Source organism: Telmatherina bonti (assembly GCF_933228915.1).
Source record: "Telmatherina bonti genome assembly, chromosome: 6".
Classification (NCBI taxonomy): Eukaryota; Metazoa; Chordata; class Actinopteri; order Atheriniformes; family Telmatherinidae; genus Telmatherina; species Telmatherina bonti.
The window spans coordinates 42,156,930-42,182,749 of record NC_136624.1 but is presented as its reverse complement, the minus strand read 5'-3'; the positions used below and the strand labels follow the sequence as shown (position 1 = coordinate 42,182,749).

The 25,820-nt window shown below is 45.9% G+C and overlaps 1 protein-coding gene across 1 annotated transcript in view; it reads left to right on the top strand.

Moving 5' to 3' along the window:
- The window catches only part of LOC306757213 (cadherin-4-like), a gene marked incomplete at both ends in the record, with an annotated part of 260,899 nt that overhangs the window by 195,738 nt on the left and 39,341 nt on the right, over nucleotides 1–25,820 (top strand). The window lies entirely within an intron of this gene.

The window sequence follows — 25,820 nt, the reverse complement described above, 5'->3', positions numbered from 1 at the left end:
CAGACCACTGGGATCTGATCGACCCAGACCACTGGGATCTGATAGACCCAGACCACTGGGATCTAATAGACCCAGACCACTGGGATCTAATAGACCCAGACCACTGGGATCTGATCGACCCAGACCACTGGGATCTAATAGACCCAGACCACTGGGATCTAATAGACCCAGACCACTGGGATCTAATAGACCAAGACCACTGGGATATGATAGACCCAGACCACTGGGATCTAATAGACCCAGACCACTGGGATATGATAGACCCAGACCACTGGGATATGATAGATATGATAGACCCAGACCACTGGGATATGATAGACCCAGACCACTGGGATCTGATCGACCCAGACCACTGGGATATGATGGACCCAGACCACTGGGATATGATAGACCCAGACCACTGGGATATGATAGACCCAGATCACTGGGATATGATAGACCCAGACCACTGGGATATGATAGACCCAGACCACTGGGATCTGATAGACCCAGACCACTGGGATCTGATCGACCCAGACCACTGGGATATGATAGACCCAGACCACTGGGATCTGATCGACCCAGACCACTGGGATCTGATAGACCCAGACCACTGGGATCTAATAGACCCAGACCACTGGGATATGATAGACCCAGACCACTGGGATATGATAGACCCAGACCACTGGGATCTAATAGACCCAGACCACTGGGATCTGATCTACCCAGACCACTGGGATCTGATAGACCCAGACCACTGGGATCTAATAGACCCAGACCACTGGGGATCTAATAGACCCAGACCACTGGGATCTGATCGACCCAGACCACTGGGATATGATAGACCCAGACCACTGGGATATGATCGACCCAGACCACTGGGATCTGATCGACCCAGACCACTGGGATCTGATAGACCCAGACCACTGGGATCTGATCGACCCAGACCACTGGGATCTGATAGACCCAGACCACTGGGATCTAATAGACCCAGACCACTGGGATATGATAGACCCAGACCACTGGGATATGATAGACCCAGACCACTGGGATATGATAGACCCAGACCACTGGGATATGATAGACCTAGACCACTGGGATCTAATAGACCCAGACCACTGGGATCTGATCGACCCAGACCACTGGGATCTAATAGACCCAGACCACTGGGATCTAATAGACCCAGACCACTGGGATCTGATAGACCCAGACCACTGGGATATGATAGACCCAGACCACTGGGATATGATAGATATGATAGACCCAGACCACTGGGATATGATAGACCCAGACCACTGGGATCTGATCGACCCAGACCACTGGGATATGATGGACCCAGACCACTGGGATATGATAGACCCAGACCACTGGGATATGATAGACCCAGACCACTGGGATATGATAGACCCAGACCACTGGGATCTGATAGACCCAGACCACTGGGATCTGATCGACCCAGACCACTGGGATATGATAGACCCAGACCACTGGGATCTGATCGACCCAGACCACTGGGATCTGATAGACCCAGTCCACTGGGATCTAATAGACCCAGACCACTGGGATATGATAGACCCAGACCACTGGGATATGATAGACCCAGACCACTGGGATCTAATAGACCCAGACCACTGGGATCTGATCTACCCAGACCACTGGGATCTGATAGACCCAGACCACTGGGATCTAATAGACCCAGACCACTGGGGATCTAATAGACCCAGACCACTGGGATCTGATCGACCCAGACCACTGGGATATGATCGACCCAGACCACTGGGATCTGATCGACCCAGACCACTGGGATCTGATAGACCCAGACCACTGGGATCTGATCGACCCAGACCACTGGGATCTGATAGACCCAGACCACTGGGATCTAATAGACCCAGACCACTGGGATATGATAGACCCAGACCACTGGGTTATGATAGACCCAGACCACTGGGATATGATAGACCCAGACCACTGGGATCTAATAGACCCAGACCACTGGGATCTGATCGACCCACACCACTGGGATCTAATAGACCCAGACCACTGGGATCTAATAGACCCAGACCACTGGGATATGATAGACCCAGACCACTGGGATCTAATAGACCCAGACCACTGGGATCTGATAGACCCAGACCACTGGGATCTAATAGACCCAGACCACTGGGATATGATAGACCCAGACCACTGGGATCTAATAGACCCAGACCACTGGGATCTAATAGACCAAGACCACTGGGATATGATAGACCCAGACCACTGGGATATGATAGACCCAGACCACTGGGATCTAATAGACCCAGACCACTGGGATCTGATAGACCCAGACCACTGGGATATGATAGACCCAGACCACTGGGATCTGATCGACCCAGACCACTGGGATCTAATAGACCCAGACCACTGGTATATGATAGACCCAGACCACTGGGATATGATAGACCCAGACCACTGGGATATGATAGACCCAGACCACTGGGATATGATAGACCCAGACCACTGGGATATGATAGACCCATATCACTGGGATCTGATCGACCCAGACCACTGGGGATCTAATAGACCCAGACCACTGGGATCTGATCGACCCAGACCACTGGGATATGATAGACCCAGACCACTGGGATCTGATAGACCCAGACCACTGGGATATGATCGACCCAGACCACTGGGATCTAATCGACCCAGACCACTGGGATCTGATCGACCCAGACCACTGGGATTTAATAGACCCAGACCACTGGGATCTAATAGACCCAGACCACTGGGATATGATAGACCCAGACCACTGGGATCTGATCGGCCCAGACCACTGGGATATGATCGACCCAGACCACTGGGATATGATCGACCCAGACCACTGGGATCTAATAGACCAAGACCACTGGGATCTGATCGACCCAGACCACTGGGATCTAATAGACCCAGACCACTGGGATATGATAGACCCAGACCACTGGGTTATGATCGACCCAGACCACTGGGATCTAATAGACCTAGACCACTGGGATCTGATTCAGCCCTATATTTTCTTGCCTGTGGTTGTTTTTTTTATGTTTCAATGTGTTTGAGAAGTGCAGCGTGAACACAGTCTCCATCCGGAATAATGTTGCACCCCTCTGCTGAACCGGGTCCCTAACCAGACGGAGTCTAGCGGACTATGCTGGTGTATGCATCCTGCAGCGCATACTGATATTTATGGAATTTCCAGGTTGCATATTGGTAAAACCTAAACTGGACTTTCCTCAAAGTCAGCCAAATCTGTATAGAGCAACTTGCCTAAAAAGGCCAATTAAGGCCTTTGTAATCACTTGTGCGATAAATTGTATAGCTTACCCATTCTCACCAGATAACCTAAACAGCCCGATTCCTTATAGATTAATGACTTGTCTCCAGCTAATGTATTTTTATCACAAGGTCATGAGTGATGTATTATCAGTTAATGAGAAACAGAGAAACGTCTGGTTTGAGATGGGCGGGGAGGAGGTAAACACACACTGAGACTCTCTTTTGACCTTTCGGAGGAGTTTTTGTTCAGGCCTGCAGTGAGTTGTCCTGCAGTGATAAGAATAATGGTTTAGCTCCATGGCCCGCGGAGACAGACCTCCCATTCCCTCTCAGTAGAAAGCACAGAGGTGTAGCCTCTTCTCTTGTGCCTCCTCCATCTGGAGCCAACAACGAGGCTTAGAAACGTCCACTTAAGGGTTTGCTTTATGTCTGCATTAAGGACCACTGCAGATCGCTGTCATAACTGTCACTTTGGGGCTTCCATGGGAGATATAAGGAGAAGTGATGCGAAAGTAAAAGATACTTTCATTCCATTTTTATAAATCATGTGAGAAGAAAATGTTCGCACAGGCTTGGAAGACTAAAGGGACATCCGTGGGATGGATAGTTGTGCCACTCGTCTGACGGGCTTCTGAAGCGTGTTGGGTGTTTTGTGCAGAAAAGAGCACAGCAGGAGTCCATTGATATCCTTCATTATTTAATTTAACTTCAGGTCAAAGCTTCACTTGAAGCAGTGAATGAGTGTGAAAGAGTCTGTGCAGAAATCCTCCCATCAGTATCTCTGATCTCAGCGTTTACTCGGCGTTAGGCGATGGGGGACATCAAACGCTCTGAAGAGGAAATATGAAAAATGTTAGGTGCAAATGCGTTAGTCATGTTTTTAATTGATTTTCTGGAACAGGCCAGGAAGACTTCAAAGAAAACAAGCAGTTAAAAGCAGCTCAAAACGGTTGCTTTAAAAGAAAAGCTGCTCTCGCATTTTTACTTTTCCAGCCTATTCAGGGGGTGAATTCATATTCTCATGCAAATCAAAGCTCAAACTGGGACAGTGAGGATGATGATTGCATAGACGATCAAACTGCAGCCACTTTATGGTTAATGATTGATGTTTTCTTTTATGATTAATTCTGTGTTATTTACTATAAATCCATAATGTATTCACAGCTGCCTTTGATTTGGGAACTTATCAATAGTTTTCCATTAACAATGAATGAAGTAACTGAGTTCCAGCTGTGATGACACTAGAAGCTACAGACAAGGACACAAACTTTTCTGTTTGCTCTTCTGATCAGATTTATTTTTATCTTGTTGTTTTGTCTTTAAGCAGCTCTTTTCTTCAGTAACTGTGAAGAACTATGAAGAGTGTTTTATATTCCATAAAAAGTATCTGCTAACCAACAGAGTCAGCCAACCCTGCAGCTTCCTCGGCTCCTGTGTTTTAGGGTTTCATATACATCTTTAATCCTTTCAGTTTTTGCTGTTTAACGTCATAGACGTGTCATATCTGATACGTACAGTTTCTGGTAAAAATCCCTCTTTACAGATACCAGGAAGATGAAATACACAATATTCCAAAAATCTATTTATTTTTTGTTACATTTTGTTAACAGTCCAAAGAAAGACCTCATATTCAATAAACTGGGCTGCATGGTGGAATAGTGGTTAGCACTGTGGCCTCACAGTAAGAAGGTCGCTGGTCTGATCCCCGGTTCGGGTGAGGCCTGAACACTGGTCTTTCTGTGTGGAGTTTGCATGTTCTCCCCGTGTATGCGTGGGTTCTCTCCGGGTACTCCAGTTTCCTCCCACCGTTCAGAGAAATGCATGTTAGGTTAATTGGTTACTCTAAACTGCTCCTAGGTGTGAGCGTGAGTGGTTGTGTGTCTCTGTGTGGCCCTGCGATGGACTGGTGAGCTGTCCAGGGTGTACCCTGCCTGTCGCCCACAGACTGCTGGGATAGGCTTCCCTGCAACCCTTCATCAGACTAAGTACTTAGGACAATGAACGAATGAATAATCAAGAAACTTTTCTTTTCTTACCATATTTTCATTGCTTGGGCCTTAAAGGTTTAATTATTTTTCTTATTGATGTATGGTCCACTGGTTTGCTAACATATTAATATATCTACTTTCTAAAAGCTAGTTTACCCACCAGCAACTGGGGAAAAAGCAGATACACTTGATACACTCAAAAAGTTGCTTTAAATAAGAATTATCATCGAACAGAACAAGTGGGGGCGATGATTGACATTAAACTCTGACCTGCCTGTGGCAAAGAGCTAACCCAAAGCTAAAGGGAGCTAACCAGCTACTGGAGGTCGGTTAACTAAAGTTAAATCACGCTGTTAGCCAGCTAAAAACCGTGGCTGAGCTCCAATCTGCCTCCCCACAGTCAGATATCGGGTACCTGCCAATCAAACGGACACACCCCCATTTATGCTGAATTTCTAGATTAAATTACTTCTAAATGGATGAGTTGCAACCCACTGACCACACATACACACACAATAAAGCTAAAAGGTTTTTTGTAGCAGGCTGTAAACATGTTTATTTCTGCTGTGAAGTTTAACATGGGACAATATGTGGATTGACTCCCTTTTGGAGCCCCTAGTTGATGGGGGAGGAACTGCAGTTTCTGGCACTTCTGCATAGGTTTGCTGCTTGGGTTGGTATCAAGGGGCAACCTCCGGCGGTTAAAAGTGAAGCCTGTGCGAGAGTGCCAATAAATGCAGTTCCCACCTCATCCACTAGGGGCTAGCCCACCTACCTCCGTTAGCTGGTTAGCTCTTAGCTACAGGCAGCTCAGAGTTTGCTCGATGTCAATCATCCACCATGACGCTCACAGCCCCCCTCTCAGCTCCACCTCTTTGCCCATATTTGTATTTTCCGGGCGAGACGACACGCATGCCCCTGCCAAGATGGTGATGGTAGGAACCGCCCACCGAGCTTCAATTCAGCTCTTCAGAAACCTGCGGGTGATGTTATGGAAGCTCCACCCATCTTTTTATAAACAGTCTATGGTTGGTATCTCGGTGGACTGTTGGACCTTCAAGGGTTTTTACTCAGATGAGTGACCCTATGGCTGGATGGAGCTCTGTTTTCTGTGACTGCTTCTAGTTATTGATATAATTACAGTAGATGTAAACCTCTATTTTGGCTCGAAAAAAGAAATTATTAGTGTTGGTGGTGTTGGTTTGTAGTCACTGATATAGTTTTAAGCAGCGGTGGAGAATGATTGCATAGTTTTAAGCACATATAAAACACATATAAATTTCAGTTCCAAACATTAATATGTTATTGAGATAATTAAGAACCAAAATACTTAAAATATGTGAAAACAATCTTCGTAAGAAATATCTCACCAGAAAACTAAGCATCTATGAGCTTGGTCTAAATATTTCTTCATGGATTTCAGTTTTTGCTGTGTCATTTCTGGTTTTGTTTTGGTGTTTGCATGTGTTACGCGTGGTTCAATGGTAGTGAACTGGCTCTAACTTGGGTTAATGCAAGTGCAAGTGTTTTATGGGCCTGATGACATGAACACGTCATGTAAGGGCCAAACATGAGCCAAAGAAAAGCAGCGGAGTCATTTCTAAGCTAAATTTGGATTATGTTCAATGTATCCGGTGACTCACTCTGGATCAAAAGATTATTTAAAGCTTTTTAATCAGTTTGGGATATTTTTTTAAATGATTTTTTTTGTTTGTATTTGTATTAACTAAAACAAATATGCTGATGGAATATTGCTGCTACCCACAAAGTGATTAGCATAACAATGATACCAAGCTCACAAACTTTCAAATCCATTGTGGTTCGAAAACCGTGTCATCGTCCCAACAAACCACTATGCATCTATTTAAAAACTAAGCCAGTAATATCAGTGGCGGTAAAGCTGGTCTAAAAGCCATTTTGGAGCTTAATAAACTGCATTTACTGCAACATAAAGCTGGCGTTAACGGGGACTTTGAAAGCTACTGAAAGCAGGTAAAAATCCACTTCTGTTGCAAAGAGGATGCTGGATTTTAGGAGCTACTGTTATGCTACCATGCTAACGAGGAAAACCAATGAAACCAGTTAGCTTTAGGCTAATTTAGCCAGTACAGTTAAGACTAAAGCAGTAACTTCAGCGTCCCTTTTAAAATCCTCCTCCTTCCGCCTGGGGAGGTTAGCTGCATATGTTGCTCCTTCAGTTTTCTAAAAGATTCTGAACATAACTTCCAACTTGCCCTTCTCAGTGATCTTCTCCTCCACCATCTCCATCACTGTGCGCTGGCTTCTGAAAGTGCTTCTCATTCCACGTATGTGCTATTTGTCCCTTAGCAGCGGCTGTAGGTTCAGGACGGCAGACATTTAGCAGTTTTGGTTCCCAGGACGAACCAACTGAACTCAGTTGTCATGGTTTTCTGAAGGACTCGCGCTGCAGAAGGGTTTTATGAACAAAAGAAGCCTCAGGAGGGATTCAGGAATCTGACGAGTGAGGAGTGAGCTGGCTTTAAGGAGAAGGTGATGATTGTGGGCAGGTGTGTGTTCATCTGGTGATCAGGTTGGAGAGCGAAGACCTGCTGACTGAAGGTGGAGTCAGGAAGGCAGGCCATGACATCGGTACGTATGAGGCGTACTACTAGGCTCAGCAGAAAACTGTGGACACTCTTACACATTTAAACACCATTTTAATTATCTCTGATACTTTATGCAGTTTTTATAAGTATATCATAAAGATCTCCCTTGACAGTTTTATGTATTTAGTATCTCACTTATATCAGGCAGTTTTGCAGACTCTGGATGTCGTTTACCTCCGATAGTTGGTACAATAACCCAGTTGTTAAACATTTATTTTGCTTCTATTACCAGTAGCATTTTCATGCTTTTGTTTTGTTGCATTTTTAGGTCTTTATTTTATTTCAATATTTATGTTTATACCATTATTCTCATTTTGAATTCTTGTGGTCTTCAGTGTAGATGGATTTTCATCTGCTGCTTTACTGCACACGTGACGATAAAAGCTTTGGAACTTTAGCCAACATTAGCGGTGATTTCAGATGGTAGGAACTCTGCTATTATGTATAATTACTTCACCATCAACACGTCTACATACTTGAGTTTCAGTCTCCCAGCTTAGATCTAATTATCTTAAATTGGTTTTCTTCAACAGAAAGCACATCCATAACGAGTCAGAGTTGCCAACATGAGATAGCAGTCGGTGTAGCTAACCTCTGAGATGGCCTTGATCTCCTCATGGGGAAAATATGGATGGATTTTGTCACTTGTCTCTGGCCCTGGAGACTAATGGCCGGCCATGGCCTGCCGCTCGCCCCAAAGGGCTTTGCGGTGGAGACAGGATTACAGAAAGATGGATGAGAGAGTGGGATAATGAAGGAGATCTGTCTTAAGTCTAATCATTGGCTTTAGAAGACATGATCTGGGCTGGAGAGAGGGAGCTGGAGGCAGATAAGAGGGTTTCCTTGTTGTGATTACACCTTTTATCTCAAATAAGTACATTACTTTTGTTAAATGCTTCATTTATTTACATAAGTGGGAATCTTCAGTGGACTTGGATAAGGTAGCTGTCGAGATGGAGGGATGCACCTTTTCTTTCTGCTTTTTCCTTCGGCCTTCGATACCTTAAATAACTCTTGTCAGCCCGAGCAGAATTTTCTGTTCCCTTAAGCGTTTATTTGTAATGCTAATTAGGGCAGTCGCGAGAAATCAAATCAAGATGCTGAACACAGCTGCTAAACAATCACCGGGGAAGGATGCAAACACTTTTATGCTAATAAAGTAAAGACGGAGAGGAGCAATGGCTGCCGATCGGCTCAGCCGGTGTTCAGGGTGATGGAAAGTGAGAGCTGACGGAGGGAAAGAAGAAACCAGAGAACATAAAAAAGGACGGAGGAGAAAATTAAAAGCTGATTACCTTGTGAGTGAGTCTTTGGTTTCTCTGGGGGAGGATGGTCGTGCTCGGGGTCGGGAGGAAGGAAGCGTGTTTTTCAGTGTTTTAGCATAAAGCCAGTCTCCAGGGTAATCACATCCAGCTAAAAATAAGCAGCTAAAAGGTCCTGCAGTGATTCGCTCTGACTCGGACTGGGTCGGGCTTGTGGAGCAGAACCGGGCTGCTCATGTCTGCACACAGCAAGTCTCTTTTATGTTTGATTAAAGTTTATTTAAAAAGTGTAGCTTCTACTTTATGCTGAAAAGGACCACTTATTTGATAAAAATAGGTTTTCTTGACAGCGTTTTTACGGCTGAGCGACGGCCGAACATGCTTCCCAGAAGCTCCTTCCGTCTCCTGATTCCTGCCTCTAGTTTGCTCACATTTCCCTCTTTGTCCCTTGGCCCAGCTGAGGTCCAACTGCCTCACTTAAGGCTATGTGAAATTATTATATTGTAGCAGGAGATAACAGACACTGTGTAGCCTTGAGGCACTTTCTTCGCTTCACCTCTTTAAAAGCGATATTGCTGTGATAAAGCGTGGCTCTTTCTCTGCTCGTGCTAAATCGAAGGGGAAGCCTTGAAGCCAAGGTCTGGTGAGTGGGAGCCAGATGAAAGGAATAAAAAGAAAGATTCAGTTTATATGTTTGTGCAGCTTGCTGTGGTTCAAAAAGAAACATTTCTCATTACCATTGCACTCTGGGAAGGGCCGATAGCTCAATCGGGGGATATTCGAGGTTGTTATTTGCCGCCTTCTGCAGAACGTCGGCTGGCTGGGAGACAGATTTCACTGAATGTCTGATCTGGAATTAGTGGGGAGTTGCCGATGAGATGGTCAGCCATAAGACATGCAAAATGAGGCCGAGGATGCTTATTAGTGTTTAGAAAAGCGCCGTTGTGACGTGCTAGACGATCTCAGACCTTCTGAAAATGTATCACAGAAAATGTTTTTCATTTTCCTGTCAGTCATTCAACCTGTTCAGGTTGGCAAGAAGCCTGCCGTAAACACACCGGTGCCCCCTAGCTGTGGCGTGCTACCTAGCCGGCAAACAAAACCACACACACACACACACACACACACACCCGCAGAGTGGAAAAAAGCTCCTGAGCTGAGTGGTGGTGTATTAATCACACTGACGCCTGGCACTGCGATCTGTGACCCAGTCTTTTAATTGCATCCGCTCTGCTTTGCTCCGGCTCTCCCTCTTTATCTTGCCTTTTTCCCCTTTTCATTCCTCAAGCCTCCTCATTCCGGCGCCCAGGAGAGGAGACTAATGCAGAGATAAGAGGAAGGGCCGTGGATGTGTAAAATGCAATGCTCCATCCAGAGAGCCCCCGCTGAGACTCCCAAGACAGTGAAGGCAGCGGCGCTGCTGACATGGTGGCTTTCAGGCCGCCACGTTGAGCGACTCTGACTGTGTAATGTGATGCTGTGCTAGCCGGGAGGTGCTTAGAGAATGCAAAACTTCATCATCTACTGAAACACCATAAAAACATGTGTAAACGTGCAGTTACATCTCCGACAGGTTTCTACTCTGACAGACACGTTTTTATCTGTGTAACCTCTTCGGTCCCAGCAGGTCACCAGTAGAACACTTTATCACCATCAGGTGGTGATGAAGAGGTTAAAGACACAGGTGTGATATGGGCAGGGTTGCAGAGACGTGCACACATGCTGGCCAGATGATGTAACAGTGTGTTAAGGATGAGTGATGCCCAGCTGACCATTAGTTTATGGTACTTTTCCATCAGTCCTGATAGATAATAATACTCTTTGTTTGCCAAAGTGACATATATAAAACATACAGTTTATGGTTAAAACTTTGCTAAAAATCCTTTTAAATGCAACCAGATACTTGTCTTCTGCCCCCTAACAGATTCGATTACACTGTAGTAATTTTGACGTTACATGACCAGAACTGGTAAATGGACTTGTACTTCTTTAGCGCTTTTCTAGTCATGCAGACCACTCAAAGCGCTTTACACTACTTGTCACATTCACCCATTCACACACACACACACTGATACAACACGCTCAAACTGCTTCGGCATTTTTAGTCATTTCTTAAGCATTTTCTTCATGATTTTCAACTTTTTCAGGTTTTTATTTGCCAGTTTGTGCGTCGACTTCTTCCTGTTCTTCTTCTCCAGGCTTTTCTTTTCTCTGGTCGGCTATACAGCTCAGCGCTGCCCCCCAGTGACTTCCAGTGGTATTGCTCCAGTTTCTGCGTTAAGTGACAGATAGCTAGGTTCCCTGAAAACGGACTAAATTTGGTACGTAACCTGCCGTCTGTTAGTGCTGGGAGAATCCCTCCAGATAGTAGTATCGATACCAAGGTTAGTATTGATTCCATTGTGATGAGATGGATATTTTTCCTGCAGAGGGCTTTCGGAGTAAAAAGTCGAAGAACATGAATGACATTCCGCCAACAGTAGTTTTTTTTTTCTCCTTTTGATATTATTTCTCTAAAACAAGAAACGGGGGGAAAAAAGCAGTTGTTTTTATTATTTTTACTTTGTTTACGAACAAAACAGCTTGAATTTAAACTTCTCGGATTTACCGTTCAGTTGAATAAAAAATGTTTCATTTGACAAAATATTTGTAATTGTTTTAGTTGATATTAAAAAACATTAAAAAGCGTATCTGTATCAGTGATATTTGGTTGGATTTACTTGGTATCGGATCAATGCTAGAATTTGTGGTATTTCTCAGCCCCACCATATTTCTGCGTATTCACCTTCTGCTCTAAGCATAAATGAGCCTTAATAGCATCTGCACCGTCATGACATCGTTACCTCTGATGGGCTGCCTTGATCATGTGACTCAGACACTGTGACTTCGTTTTGCACGAAATTTTAACACCGAAAACTCGATCGATACACTTGTCCCAACCGCTAATGTAACAAGGGTTAACACATGAAACATGAGCACACACACACTAACACACACACACTAACACACACACACACACCCCTTTGAATACAGTTGATGACACCCATAAGCGTTTATACACCAGCTGTAATAATGGTGAATGCAAAGCACCCATGTCAAACACTCCCACTCCAATGTCCTTCTCTCTTCCTCTCTCTTTATCTCCCTTCCTCCTGCTCAGGAACAAAACTGCACACACACTTGAGTCGCAGTGGTTTCCTAGTGTGTGTGTGTGTGTGTGTGTGTGTGTGTGTGTGTGTGTGTGTGTGTGTGTGTGTGTGTGTGTAAGCTGTCAGAGGAAATTGTGTGGGCCTTTGTTGAAACAGAAAACTGCAGAGGCAGAGAAATTCATTTCCAACCGCGACCAAACAGAAAAAACCTTTTTTCAGGAAAGTCACATTGTACCTGCAGTGTTTTAAAAACAGCAGCATGTAAATGGAATTAGTTATAAGCATTCCTGTGGGGGCGCGGTGGGCTGGCTTTCAAAGGAGTTGGAAGGGTTGTGAATGCGCTGCATGGCATGCTGCAGGTGTGACTACAGGTTCATGAAACGCTGCACTCAGAAGATCAGAAAGCAGATTTTTACACCTTTACTCGCCTGTTTCTCTTCTGCTTCTGCAAGATGCTCCAGAAGACGTAACTTTTCTGTTTGCTGGGTCTTGTAGGCGGAAGGAATATGAAAACTTTTCTCTGACAGCTGAACGGTAATAAATGTCACCGCCAGGTAAACATTGTTCTGACTTAATCACAGCTCTAAGAATGGCTGATGAAATCCGAGCTTGAAGTTTGGTTTTTGGTTTCCTTACTTTAAGCACTCATTAAATTTCTCAAATGACTTGATGAGCACGGAAAATAAAGCGACAGTCAAAGCAGATCTGAGTATTTATGTTCACAGCTCCGTACGCACAACATGTTCGGTGTTAGCAGTGTCGCTTTACTCATCAGCGGGCTCCGGCTCATGTCCATCACAGCCTCAGCTTGGCAAAAATACTCTTATGTGCAAATTGAGTGGGTGGCGTAAATTTTCCTGTTGGCTTGAGGACTGCAGTGGCGTACCGGTGGGGGGGGTGTTTACTTAGCGCTGTGCTACCACCGCGATGAACAGCTCCTTCTGAAAGAAGCTCCATATATTGCTTCTGGACCTGCTTGTCTGCTTCAGCTGGAGCACCTGACACTTTGTCCTCACCTTTTCTCTCCCCAACATGAATCCAAACTGTATTTAAAGCTTTTTAATATTTATTCAAGTCTGAAACAGATCACTGCTGAAAATCAGGAGAAGTTATAAATTCATGTTATCCTGCAGAAGAGAGGCATAAAGGAGGCTAAAAACAATAATAAAGGTTTTATACAAACCTGGGTTGATTCATCATCTGACCATTAAATGAAATATGTAAATAATATATTCACACTGACATGATCTTTTTGTTCTGTTACGCCATTTTCTCAGCTTTTCGCTGCTGTTGGTTGTTGGTTGGCTGAACTACGACGGGAGGCGGGTCAATCAGAGTCAAAATGCTTTTTATAGTCATGATTGTTTATGTTTCATGCAATGAAAGTGATGGAATCTGTCGGTCTTGACCCTGTCATGGACCGGCGACCTTTCCAGGGTCCAGGCATTAAAAATGCTGCCTGTTGTGTCACATTAAACTGAGCAACACAGAAACATTGACAGACTGATGACCTTTCAGCTAATTTCACCATGTTTTTGTTTTTGGGAATAAAATTCACCCATAAATTTCTGAAGAGCTGAATTGAAGCTTGGTGGGCGGTTCCTACCATCACCATCTTGGCAGGGGCATGCGCGTCGTCTCGCCCGGAAAATACAAATATGGGCAAAGAGGTGGAGCTGAGAGGGGGGCTGTGAGCGTCATGGTGGATGATTGACATCGAGCAAACTCTGATCTTTCTGTAACTAAGAGCTAACCGAGCTAACCTGGAGATAACAGAAGCTAACCAACTAACGGAGGTAAGCGGGCTAAAGCTAAGTCACGTTGTTAACCGGCTAAAAACCGCGGTTGTTCTACGTTCTTCTGACTTGAAGCAGGAGATCGGGTACCTGTCAATCAAAAGGACACGCCCCTATATATGCCGAACTTCCAGATTAAATTACTTTTAAACGGGCGAGTTAGAAAAAAATCCACTCCCCCACAGTTGTCATGAAGGTAAACCTGACCTGTTAAACCTTAAATGGATTTTTGAACCAGGCTGTAAACATGTTTATTTCTGCTATAAACATGTTTATTTCTGCTGTAAACATGTTTATTCCTCCTGTAAACATGTTTATTTCTGCTGTAAACATGTTTATTCCTCCTGTAAACATGTTTATTTCTGCTGTAAACATGTTTATTCCTCCTGTAAACATGTTTATTTCTGCTGTAAACATGCTTATTTCTCCTGTAAACATGTTTATTCCTGCTGTAAACACGTTTATTTCTGCTGTAAACATGTTTATTCCTGCTGTAAACATGTTTATTCCTCCTGTAAACATGTTTATTCCTGCTGTAAACATGTTTATTTCTGCTGTAAACATGTTTATTCCTGCTGTAAACATGTTTATTCCTGCTGTAAACACGTTTATTTCTGCTGTAAACATGTTTATTCCTGCTGTAAACATGTTTATTTCTGCTGTAAACATGTTTATTCCTGCTGTAAACATGTTTATTCCTGCTGTAAACACGTTTATTTCTGCTGTAAACATGTTTATTCCTGCTGTAAACATGTTTATTCCTGCTGTAAACATGTTTATTTCTGCTGTAAACACGTTTATTTCTGCTGTAAACATGTTTATTCCTGCTGTAAACACGTTTATTTCTGCTGTAAACATGTTTATTTCTGCTGTAAACATGTTTATTCCTGCTGTAAACATGTTTATTTCTGCTGTAAACACATTTATTTCTGCTGTAAACACATTTATTTCTGCTGTAAACATGTTTATTCCTGCTGTAAACGTGTTTATTCCTGCTGTAAACATGTTTATTTCTGCTGTAAACATGTTTATTCCTGCTGTAAACATGTTTATTTCTGCTGTAAACATGTTTATTTCTGCTGTAAACACGTTTATTTCTGCTGTAAACATGTTTATTTCTGCTGTAAACATGTTTATTTCTGCTGTAAACATGTTTATTCCTGCTGTAAACGTGTTTATTCCTGCTGTAAACATGTTTATTTCTGCTGTAAACATGTTTATTTCTGCTGTAAACACGTTTATTTCTGCTGTAAACATGTTTATTTCTGCTGTAAACATGTTTATTTCTGCTGTAAACATGTTTATCTCTGCTGTAAACACGTTTATTTCTGCTGTAAACATGTTTATTTCTACTGTAAACATGTTTATTTCTACTGTAAACATGTTTATTCCTGCTGTAAACATGTTTATTTCTACTGTAAACATGTTTATTTCTACTGTAAACATGTTTATTTCTACTGTAAACATGTTTACAGCAGGAATAAACATGAGTGAATTTTTTTCTAACTCACCCGTTTAAAAGTAATTTAATCCCTAATTTAATGATATTTTGGGGCGTGTCCGTTTGATTGACAGGTACCTGATCTCCGGCTTCAAGTCAGAAGAACGTAGAACAACCGCAAACATGTTAATTTCTGTTTACAGCAGAAATAAACATGTTTACAGGGTAACATGTCCGCCTCGCTGACTACGTTACACTTGCAGGCCGCGCTGCGCTTTAAGACACAGACGCCACTTTGCTAATTCTTTTGTGCAAATAAAAACAAAACTCCTGTTTGTGTTAAAATGCTGGAACCGTTTTCAAAGCTGTAGTATTGCGGTACTATACTGGTCCCAGTAAACCGTGCAAGCCTAGCCTGGATAAGTCTGTCCCATCTCCCAGAGAGCAGCAGAGCAAACCGGAGGAAGAATCATGACAGAAGAAGCTCTGCTGAAGCTTCTGGAGCGATAGATGTCATCCAGAGGGGATGAAGGACTGCCAGACTCTGCCATGACGCCGTAAGAAGCCTTTCCATCAAGCAACAGTCCATCAGGTTTGGAGGCAGACGGATTTTCTTCAGATTCTGAGGAAATAGAGGATCTGCTGAGCCTTCTTTTATAACATCTGTCATGTTCTCAGACTATTTTAAGATCCTCTCTGCACCCCCTCCAGCGACCTGAGCCCCCGTCTTTTCCACCTGAAACCAACGGCAGTCACCGTTTTCTTTTTTTTTTTTTGCTGTTTGTATGTTTTTTTGCATGTAGTTCATGCACCTCGTCGCTATAAGCGACCTCATTCCATGCAGGGATGGAAACAGTGAAAGGTATTCATGGTCAACGTGTAAGCAGCCGCAGCGGGACGAGGGTGGCGTGCTCCACGTGGATGCACCAAGCAGGTGGTGCAGAGTGGCTGCCATCTGCATAATGCACATGTACCCATACGAGCGCTGCTGGGGCCTCCTCTGGGGCTTTGCTGCAGATCTCCAAGCAGGAGAAGACAAAGAGCAGAAGTAATGTGTGTGTGTGTGTGTGTGTGCTGGGAGGACTTTTGGGTCGATGGTCACGGCTGTTTGCCGGCCTGTTTTAGCTGCGTCTGCTGCACCAGCCGCTCTGTTGGACAGCTTGTTTTCTGCCGTACAGAGTCCAGAGAGGAGCAGCCGAGCAGAATGACACCAGCATCAGCTGCCTGCCAAACATCTCTGCGATGGCAGGATGCAGTAAAATATACAGGACACACACTCCCACCATGCACACACACACATCTGCACATAGAGCAGCTTCCATCAGGGCCGAGAGGCAGAGAGGATATGCACGCACACGTTTTCATGTCGCAGACAAAACAAGGAAAACGTCGATGAGAAGGCAGTAAACTACTATTTTCTCTGATGTTCCACCTCGTATGCCGGGAACGGAGGCGCACAGGAAGCTCCGTGTGCACGTCCGACCTGCAGGCAGCTGACGCAGGATCAGATGCCTCGTAGCACGCAGGTTGCTTCCTGATTGTAAGCAGGAACTGGAACCACGTTAAGCACCGCGACAGACGCAGCCCGGGTCGGGCTGTTCCACCGCACCGGGACACGTTTATCACCACATTTATTGGTAAATATGAATAAATTCTATTGATATAAATATTTTAAACAACTTCCTGTTGATATGACTGAAACACAGACTTCATTCAGTCAATCAGTCAAGTCCTGGCCTGGACCAGGGATCCCCGATCCTGGCCTGGACCAGGGATCCCCGATCCTGGCCTGGACCAGGGTCCTCGGTGTCCTGCAGGTTTTCCACATGCCCCTGCTGTAACACACCTGATTCCCATCAGTGTGTATTTAGCAGGTGTGTGCAGAGCTTGTCTGAGTCTGAGTACGGTGTGTTCCAGCAGGAACAGGTGGAACACCTGCAGGATACCGGTCCTGGAGGACCAGGGTTGGGGTCCCTGCTGTGGACCGCAGTGATGGGAAGTTCGGCTCTTTTCAAAGATGCAGCTCTTTTATTTCCACTCAAAAGATTTGACTCTTTTTGGTCCCAAATTTTTCTTCATTTAGATTCACTTAGAGCTTCTCTTGAGTCTGAAGTAGCTTTAATGAGTGCTTTGATTGTCTGTAAACAGTTTTTATTCATAAAAGCTTTAATTTGGTCCATTTTTTCCTTAAAAAACTTTCAGCTGCATGCAGAACCACACCAAGTAAATCAGGTAGATAAGGACCAAAGTCTGAACACCATGATAAATTTCCTAATGTCTCAGTTATTTGTAACAGCAGTAGTTTAAACCCTGCTGGACCTTACCTGGACCACTACGCTTCCTGTTTTCTCAGAAGCACCTCGTTTCCTACATAGGCAGAGGTGGAGTGGACACTTGACTGCCAGACGGACGAACAAGATAAGGAAGCTTTGAAGGTTGTAGTACGTTATGAGCAGACTGATGACGATGAATATGATCATTATGTTGTCTATTATTATCACTTGGTTTTGATTTCACTTATTATGTTTTACAATATTTATTTATTGATTTTAGTCTGCGTGTTTTATTCGACCTGTACACCGTGGATGTAAGTTACTTTTATGAGTGCGTGAGCAGCTGGTGTTCACAATTTCCTTCTGCATTAATAAAGTATCTATCTGTCTATCTAGTGGTATGATCCCCATCTTTGCTTGACTAGTTGAAGTCTGTTGAAGGTTTGACTGTTAGGCAGGAATCAGTTCTTCTGATTCCCTACCAAGAATCCTGTCTTGGAGTCGGTCCTCCTGTAGTGGACCAGTGGTGACCAGACTTTACATATAACTGGTGATTACTGCATGCAGTGCATCCATAACTGCTTATAATAACACCTACGTTTCATGTGATGCTGCAGGTTGTAAAAGATCGTGCTCTTGTTACAAAATAACTGCAGCCTTGCATCCCATTTCTGCAGAAAGGTCCAGATTTTGCTAATAAGGTTTTAAAAGACAACGTGTTGAAGTCATTCACATTTCCTTGCGCAAGGTTCTCTAATACAAATCAGCCCTCTATCTGTACATTTGTCAGTGCAAGGCTCTATAAACAAGGCTTTTATCTGCTGTTTTGTTTTTCACCTCTTGTTGCCGCCATTATCATGTGTCTTTACTTGTGTTGCAAAAACATGTTTTTCTCTTGCTGTTGCAAACGGGAGTGGAAACGAGGTGTGTGTGTGTGTGTGTGTGTGTGTGTGTGTGTGTGTGTGTGTGTGTGTGTGTTTGTGTGTGTTTGTGTGTGTGTGTGTGTTTGTGTGTGTTTGTGCAGTTTCAAGATGATTGGATTTATAAGAGAACGATGTGCAGGATGTGGTGCATAAACCCTGTGAAAAGAATGCATGTGCACGCTCTTGGTTCGGTGTGTACACACACTTTCATGATCTCGCCCCAGGACCCACCTTTAATCCGATAAGATCAGTCTCATTGACACGGGCAGTAAAAAAGCCAGAAAACATGGCCTCATGCTAACTGAGATGCAGGTGGAGGGGAGAGCTCAACATCAGCTCAAAGAAGACAGTTTCCTGCACAAACATGAAAATAAAGTGTAAACAACACATTTCTAAGAGCAACAGCATTGCTGATGTTTCATTACAGCATTCAAACAGCAGCTGTATCCTCCTAACGAGCATCTGTCAGGACACAAATGACAAGATGTCGACCGGTGGGACTTTGTTAGTTTGGTGGGAAGTCGCTCCAGATTTGTGTCACTGCGATGAATTCATGATTCCCACAGCGAGTCGCAGGAATCACATTCTGTCACCAGGATAAGTAGTTATGGTGCAGCTCGCTGTATCAGCTGACAAGTCAGCAGTTTTCAGTGGAGATGAGGCGGGAACCACAGTCTGGCTGGAACACCAGGCGCTGCAGGAAGAGCTGCAGAAATACAGCAAATAAAATACTCGATCAATCTCATGACAAAACGCACAAACACAGTTTTCATTCAGACTTTTTCTGACGTGGTCTCTGTGTGTAGCATGGAAAGCTGGAGCACACACACACACACAGTCACACACACAGTCACACACAGAAAGACAAAAGGAGGAAGCATCACTGTGAAGATGTCATAAAACAGAATTTTCATCTGCATGTGCGCACTCTCCAGGAACCTACGTGCACGTGTGCTAATGTCCAATAAGCAGAGACGTCATGAGACACGTGATGTCAGATTTCCAGCGGAAGACGGCGGCAGAGACGCTTCTGAAACCAAAATCTGCATTTAGAAATATGTCATCTTTCTGGCTTTTCACCATTCTTATTAGGATTCCGTCTGTCTGCGTATCCGTCTGTCTGAGTATCCGTCCGTCTGCGTATCTGTCTGTCTGCGTATCTGTCTGTCTGAGTATCCGTCCATCTGCGTATCTGTCTGTCTGCGTATCTGTCTGTCTGAGTATCTGTCTGTCTACGTATCTGTCTGTCTGAGTATCTGTCTGTCTGAGTATCCGTCCATCTGCGTATCTGTCCGTCTGCGTATCTGTCTGTCTGAGTATCTGTCTGTCTGCGTATCTGTCTGTCTGAGTATCTGTCTGTCTGAGTATCCGTCCATCTGCGTATCTGTCCGTCTGCGTATCTGTCTGTCTGCGTATCCGTCCATCTGCGTATCTGTCCGTCTGCGTATCTGTCTGTCTGAGTATCCGTCCATCTGCGTATCTGTCCGTCTGCGTATCTGTCTGTCTGCGTATCTGTCTGTCTGAGTATCCGTCCATCTGCGTATCTGTCCGTCTGCGTATCTGTCTGTCTGAGTATCTGTCTGTCTGCGTATCCGTACATCTGCGTATCCGTCTGTCTGAGTATCCGTCCATCTGCGTATCCGTCTGTCTGAGTATCCGTCCATCTGCGTATCCGTCTGTCTGAGTATCCGTCTGTCTGAGTATCCGTCCGTCTGAGTATCCGTCTGTCTGAGTATCCGTCCATCTGCGTATCCGTCTGTCTGAGTATCCGTCCGTCTGCGTATCTGTCTGTCTGCGTATCTGTCTGTCTGAGTATCCGTACATCTGCGTATCCGTCTGTCTGAGTATCCGTCCATCTGCGTATCCGTCTGTCTGAGTATCCGTCTGTCTGAGTATCCGTCCGTCTGAGTATCCGTCTGTCTGCGTATCCGTCTGTCTGCGTATCCGTCTGTCTGCGTATCCGTCTGTCTGAGTATCCGTCTGTCTGCGTATCCGTCCGTCTGAGTATCCGTCTGTCTGCGTATCCGTCTGTCTGAGTATCCGTCCGTCTGCGTATCTGTCCGTCTGCGTATCTGTCTGTCTGCGTATCCGTCTGTCTGCGTATCTGTCTGTCTGAGTATCCGTCTGTCTGCGTATCCGTCTGTCTGCGTATCCGTCTGTCTGCGTATCCGTCCATCTGCGTATCCGTCTGTCTGAGTATCCGTCTGTCTGCGTATCTGTCCGTCTGCGTATCCGTCCATCTGCGTATCCGTCTGTCTGAGTATCCGTCTGTCTGCGTATCCGTCTGTCTGCGTATCCGTCCGTCTGAGTATCCGTCTGTCTGCGTATCTGTCCGTCTGCGTATCCGTCTGTCTGAGTATCCGTCTGTCTGCGTATCTGTCCGTCTGCGTATCCGTCCATCTGCGTATCCGTCTGTCTGAGTATCCGTCTGTCTGCGTATCCGTCTGTCTGCGTATCCGTCCGTCTGAGTATCCGTCTGTCTGCGTATCCGTCTGTCTGCGTATCCGTCTGTCTGAGTATCCGTCTGTCTGCGTATCTGTCCGTCTGCGTATCCGTCCATCTGCGTATCCGTCTGTCTGAGTATCCGTCTGTCTGCGTATCCGTCTGTCTGCGTATCCGTCCGTCTGAGTATCCGTCTGTCTGCGTATCCGTCTGTCTGCGTATCCGTCTGTCTGCGTATCCGTCTGTCTGCGTATCCGTCCGTCTGAGTATCCGTCTGTCTGCGTATCCGTCTGTCTGCGTATCCGTCCGTCTGAGTATCCGTCTGTCTGCGTATCCGTCTGTCTGCGTATCCGTCCGTCTGAGTATCCGTCTGTCTGCGTATCCGTCTGTCTGCGTATCCGTCTGTCTGCGTATCCGTCTGTCTGCGTATCCGTCTGTCTGCGTATCCGTCCGTCTGAGTATCCGTCTGTCTGCGTATCCGTCTGTCTGCGTATCCGTCCGTCTGAGTATCCGTCTGTCTGCGTATCTGTCCGTCTGAGTATCCGTCTGTCTGAGTATCCGTCCGTCTGCGTATCTGTCCGTCTGCGTATCCGTCCGTCTGCGTATCCGTCTGTCTGCGTATCCGTCTGTCTGCGTATCTGTCTGTCTGCGTATCCGTCTGTCTGCGTATCTGTCTGTCTGCGTATCTGTCTGTCTGCGTATCCGTCTGTCTGAGTATCCGTCTGTCTGAGTATCCGTCTGTCTGCGTATCCGTCTGTCTGCGTATCCGTCTGTCTGCGTATCCGTCTGTCTGCGTATCTGTCTGTCTGCGTATCCGTCTGTCTGCGTATCTGTCTGTCTGCGTATCCGTCTGTCTGCGTATCCGTCTGTCTGCGTATCCGTCTGTCTGCGTATCCGTCCGTCTGAGTATCCGTCTGTCTGCGTATCCGTCTGTCTGCGTATCCGTCCGTCTGAGTATCCGTCTGTCTGCGTATCCGTCTGTCTGCGTATCCGTCCGTCTGAGTATCCGTCTGTCTGCGTATCCGTCTGTCTGCGTATCCGTCTGTCTGCGTATCCGTCTGTCTGCGTATCCGTCTGTCTGCGTATCCGTCCGTCTGAGTATCCGTCTGTCTGCGTATCCGTCTGTCTGCGTATCCGTCCGTCTGAGTATCCGTCTGTCTGCGTATCTGTCCGTCTGAGTATCCGTCTGTCTGAGTATCCGTCTGTCTGCGTATCCGTCCGTCTGCGTATCCGTCCGTCTGCGTATCCGTCCGTCTGCGTATCCGTCTGTCTGCGTATCCGTCTGTCTGCGTATCCGTCCGTCTGCGTATCTGTCTGTCTGCGTATCTGTCTGTCTGCGTATCCGTCCGTCTGCGTATCCGTCTGTCTGCGTATCCGTCTGTCTGCGTATCCGTCCGTCTGCGTATCCGTCTGTCTACGTATCTGTCTATCTGCGTATCCGTCCGTCTGCGTATCTGTCTGTCTGCGTATCCGTCTGTCTGCGTATCTGTCTGTCTGCGTTTCCGTCTGTCTGCGTATCCGTCCATCTGAGTATCCGTCCGTCTGCGTATCCGTCTGTCTGCGTATCTGTCTGTCTGCGTATCCGTCTGTCTGCGTATCTGTCTGTCTGCGTATCCGTCCGTCTGCGTATCTGTCTGTCTGCGTATCCGTCCGTCTGCGTATCTGTCTGTCTGCGTATCTGTCTGTCTGCGTATCTGTCTGTCTGCGTATCTGTCTGTCTGCGTATCCGTCCGTCTGCGTATCCGTCTGTCTGCGTATCCGTCTGTCTGCGTATCTGTCTATCTGCGTATCCGTCTGTCTGAGTATCCGTCCGTCTGAGTATCCGTCCGTCTGCGTATCCGTCTGTCTGCGTATCCGTCTGTCTGAGTATCCGTCTGTCTGCGTATCCGTCTGTCTGCGTATCCGTCTGTCTGCGTATCCGTCTGTCTGCGTATCTGTCTATCTGCGTATCTGTCTGTCTGAGTATCCGTCTGTCTGAGTATCCGTCCGTCTGAGTATCCGTCCGTCTGCGTATCCGTCTGTCTGCGTATCTGTCTATCTGCGTATCTGTCTGTCTGAGTATCCGTCTGTCTGAGTATCCGTCTGTCTGCGTATCCGTCTGTCTGAGTATCCGTCCGTCTGAGTATCCGTCCGTCTGCATATCCGTCTGTCTGCGTATCTGTCAATCTGAGTATCCGTCCGTCTGCGTATCCGTCTGTCTGCATATCTGTCTTTCTGCGTATCCGTCTGTCTGAGTATCCGTCCGTCTGCGTATCCGTCTGTCTGCGTATCCGTCTGTCTGAGTATCCGTCTGTCTGAGTATCCGTCTGTCTGAGTATCCGTCCGTCTGCGTATCCGTCTGTCTGCGTATCCGTCTGTCTGCGTATCCGTCCGTCTGCGTATCCGTCTGTCTGCGTATCCGTCTGTCTGCGTATCCGTCTGTCTGAGTATCCGTCTGTCTGCGTATCCGTCTGTCTGCGTATCCGTCTGTCTGCGTATCCGTCTGTCTGAATATCCGTCCGTCTGAGTATCCGTCTGTCTGCGTATCCGTCTGTCTGAGTATCCGTCTGTCTGCGTATCCGTCTGTCTGAGTATCCGTCTGTCTGCGTATCCGTCTGTCTGAGTATCCGTCTGTCTGCGTATCCGTCTGTCTGAGTATCCGTCCGTCTGCGTATCCGTCTGTCTGCGTATCCGTCTGTCTGAGTATCCCTCTGTCTGCGTATCTGTCTATCTGCGTATCCGTCTGTCTGCGTATCCGTCTGTCTGCGTATCCGTCTGTCTGAGTATCCGTCCGTCTGCGTATCCGTCTGTCTGCGTATCCGTCTGTCTGCGTATCCGTCCGTCTGCGTATCCGTCTGTCTGAGTATCCGTCTGTCTGAGTATCCGTCTGTCTGCGTATCCGTCTGTCTGAGTATCCGTCTGTCTGAGTATCCCTCTGTCTGCGTATCCGTCTGTCTGAGTATCCGTCTGTCTGAGTATCCGTCTGTCTGAGTATCCGTCTGTCTGCGTATCCGTCTGTCTGAGTATCCGTCTGTCTGAGTATCCGTCTGTCTGAGTATCCCTCTGTCTGCGTATCCGTCTGTCTGAGTATCCGTCTGTCTGAGTATCCGTCTGTCTGCGTATCCGTCTGTCTGCGTATCCGTCTGTCTGAGTATCCGTCTGTCTGAGTATCCGTCTGTCTGCGTATCCGTCTGTCTGAGTATCCGTCTGTCTGAGTATCCCTCTGTCTGCGTATCCGTCCGTCTGTCCATCATCTGATGTTTTTATAACTAAATTTATCTATAAAGAAACTGATCTTTATTCTCATTTTACTAAGCAGGTGATGAAGTTCAAACAGTTTAAGCTCCTGTTAAAAAAAATTCTTTTCTTCTGTTAAACTGGATGAAGATTTTGATGTTTCTGACCTTCAGCGTCGTCAGCTGAAAAACAGCCTGAAGCTTGTCTTCATTTATTCATTTCAAGTTGAACTTTTTTCCTTTTTTTGGAGCAAATTGATGCTGCAGCTTTGCCAAGCGCAATGTGACAGAACAGATTACATGCACAGAAGAACAATAACAGCAACAGCACACTTATCAGCAGCGATGGTCTTCACTGCAGCCTGGAACAAAACCAAATCTGGGAGGAAAATTGTTCCTGTTGGAGTTCATTTCATTTACTTTGTTAAATGTCTCCATTTTCGCCGGCTGCCACCGTATCTGCCGCCCTCCGTCTTCTGCTCTTATCCCACAATCTCCTCCCTCCCTGCTCCTTACATTGTCTCGTTTCTGCTGCTTTCTGTCCAACAGCGTGGCAGATCAGATCCGGGATTTTTAATGAAAAAAACGTTTATGGACACGTCCACAGGAGAGCTGAGGTCACCGCCCACAAGCGGTGAAACATCAGCAGGCGATGAGGAAACGGCGAGCTGGCCGTGTTCGTTCAGACTCAGCAGTAAACGTTTCCCAACATGGATGCGTCAGAGACCACAGAGTGTCCACGTGTCAGCTGGCAGCACAGCAGACCCCCCCCCCCCCCCCCCCATGCTTTTATCATGGTATTAACATCCAGATGAATGTTTTCACCTGCTGAGGAGGTGCTTTACCAGACGCAGGCAGCGCTCATGTCCTTCAGCCAGCAGAGAGACGATGATTATCCCGCTCGCTTCCAGCTCATTGGAGTCATTTCCACACGGTTCATCTGTTGTCATGTTGTCTCAACCTGATGTTAACCCCCCCTCCGCAGATGAGCTCCAAAATACATCAATAAGATCAGGCCAAGCGGGTCGCTCACGTGGACGTGCTGCTGTGTTCTCCTTTTGTTTTTAATAAAAATGCGTTTGCTAACATGGACAGATGTGCACGTCGTCAGAAGTGTGTTTACCATCCGTCCCCATTACGCCTGCAATTACTCAGAGCCTGAAAACAAGCAGCCTCATTTGGGAGATGCTGAGCTGCAGCAGCTGAGGAGATCTCATGCTTTATTAGCCTGTTGTTTGGGAGCTGCTTTTGACAGGAAGCTTGGCGATAAATGAAATAGATGACTTGATAAAAAGCTTGCTGTGCAGAATTCTTCACACCGCCGCAGCTCCGAACCGATGATCTGTTCCCGGGCTGATTTATCAAATCAATTTGTCTCCTTATCAGCAGCCAGAGTTTGTCAGATACCATCACAGCACATGCATCCCGTTTCTTGGGGGC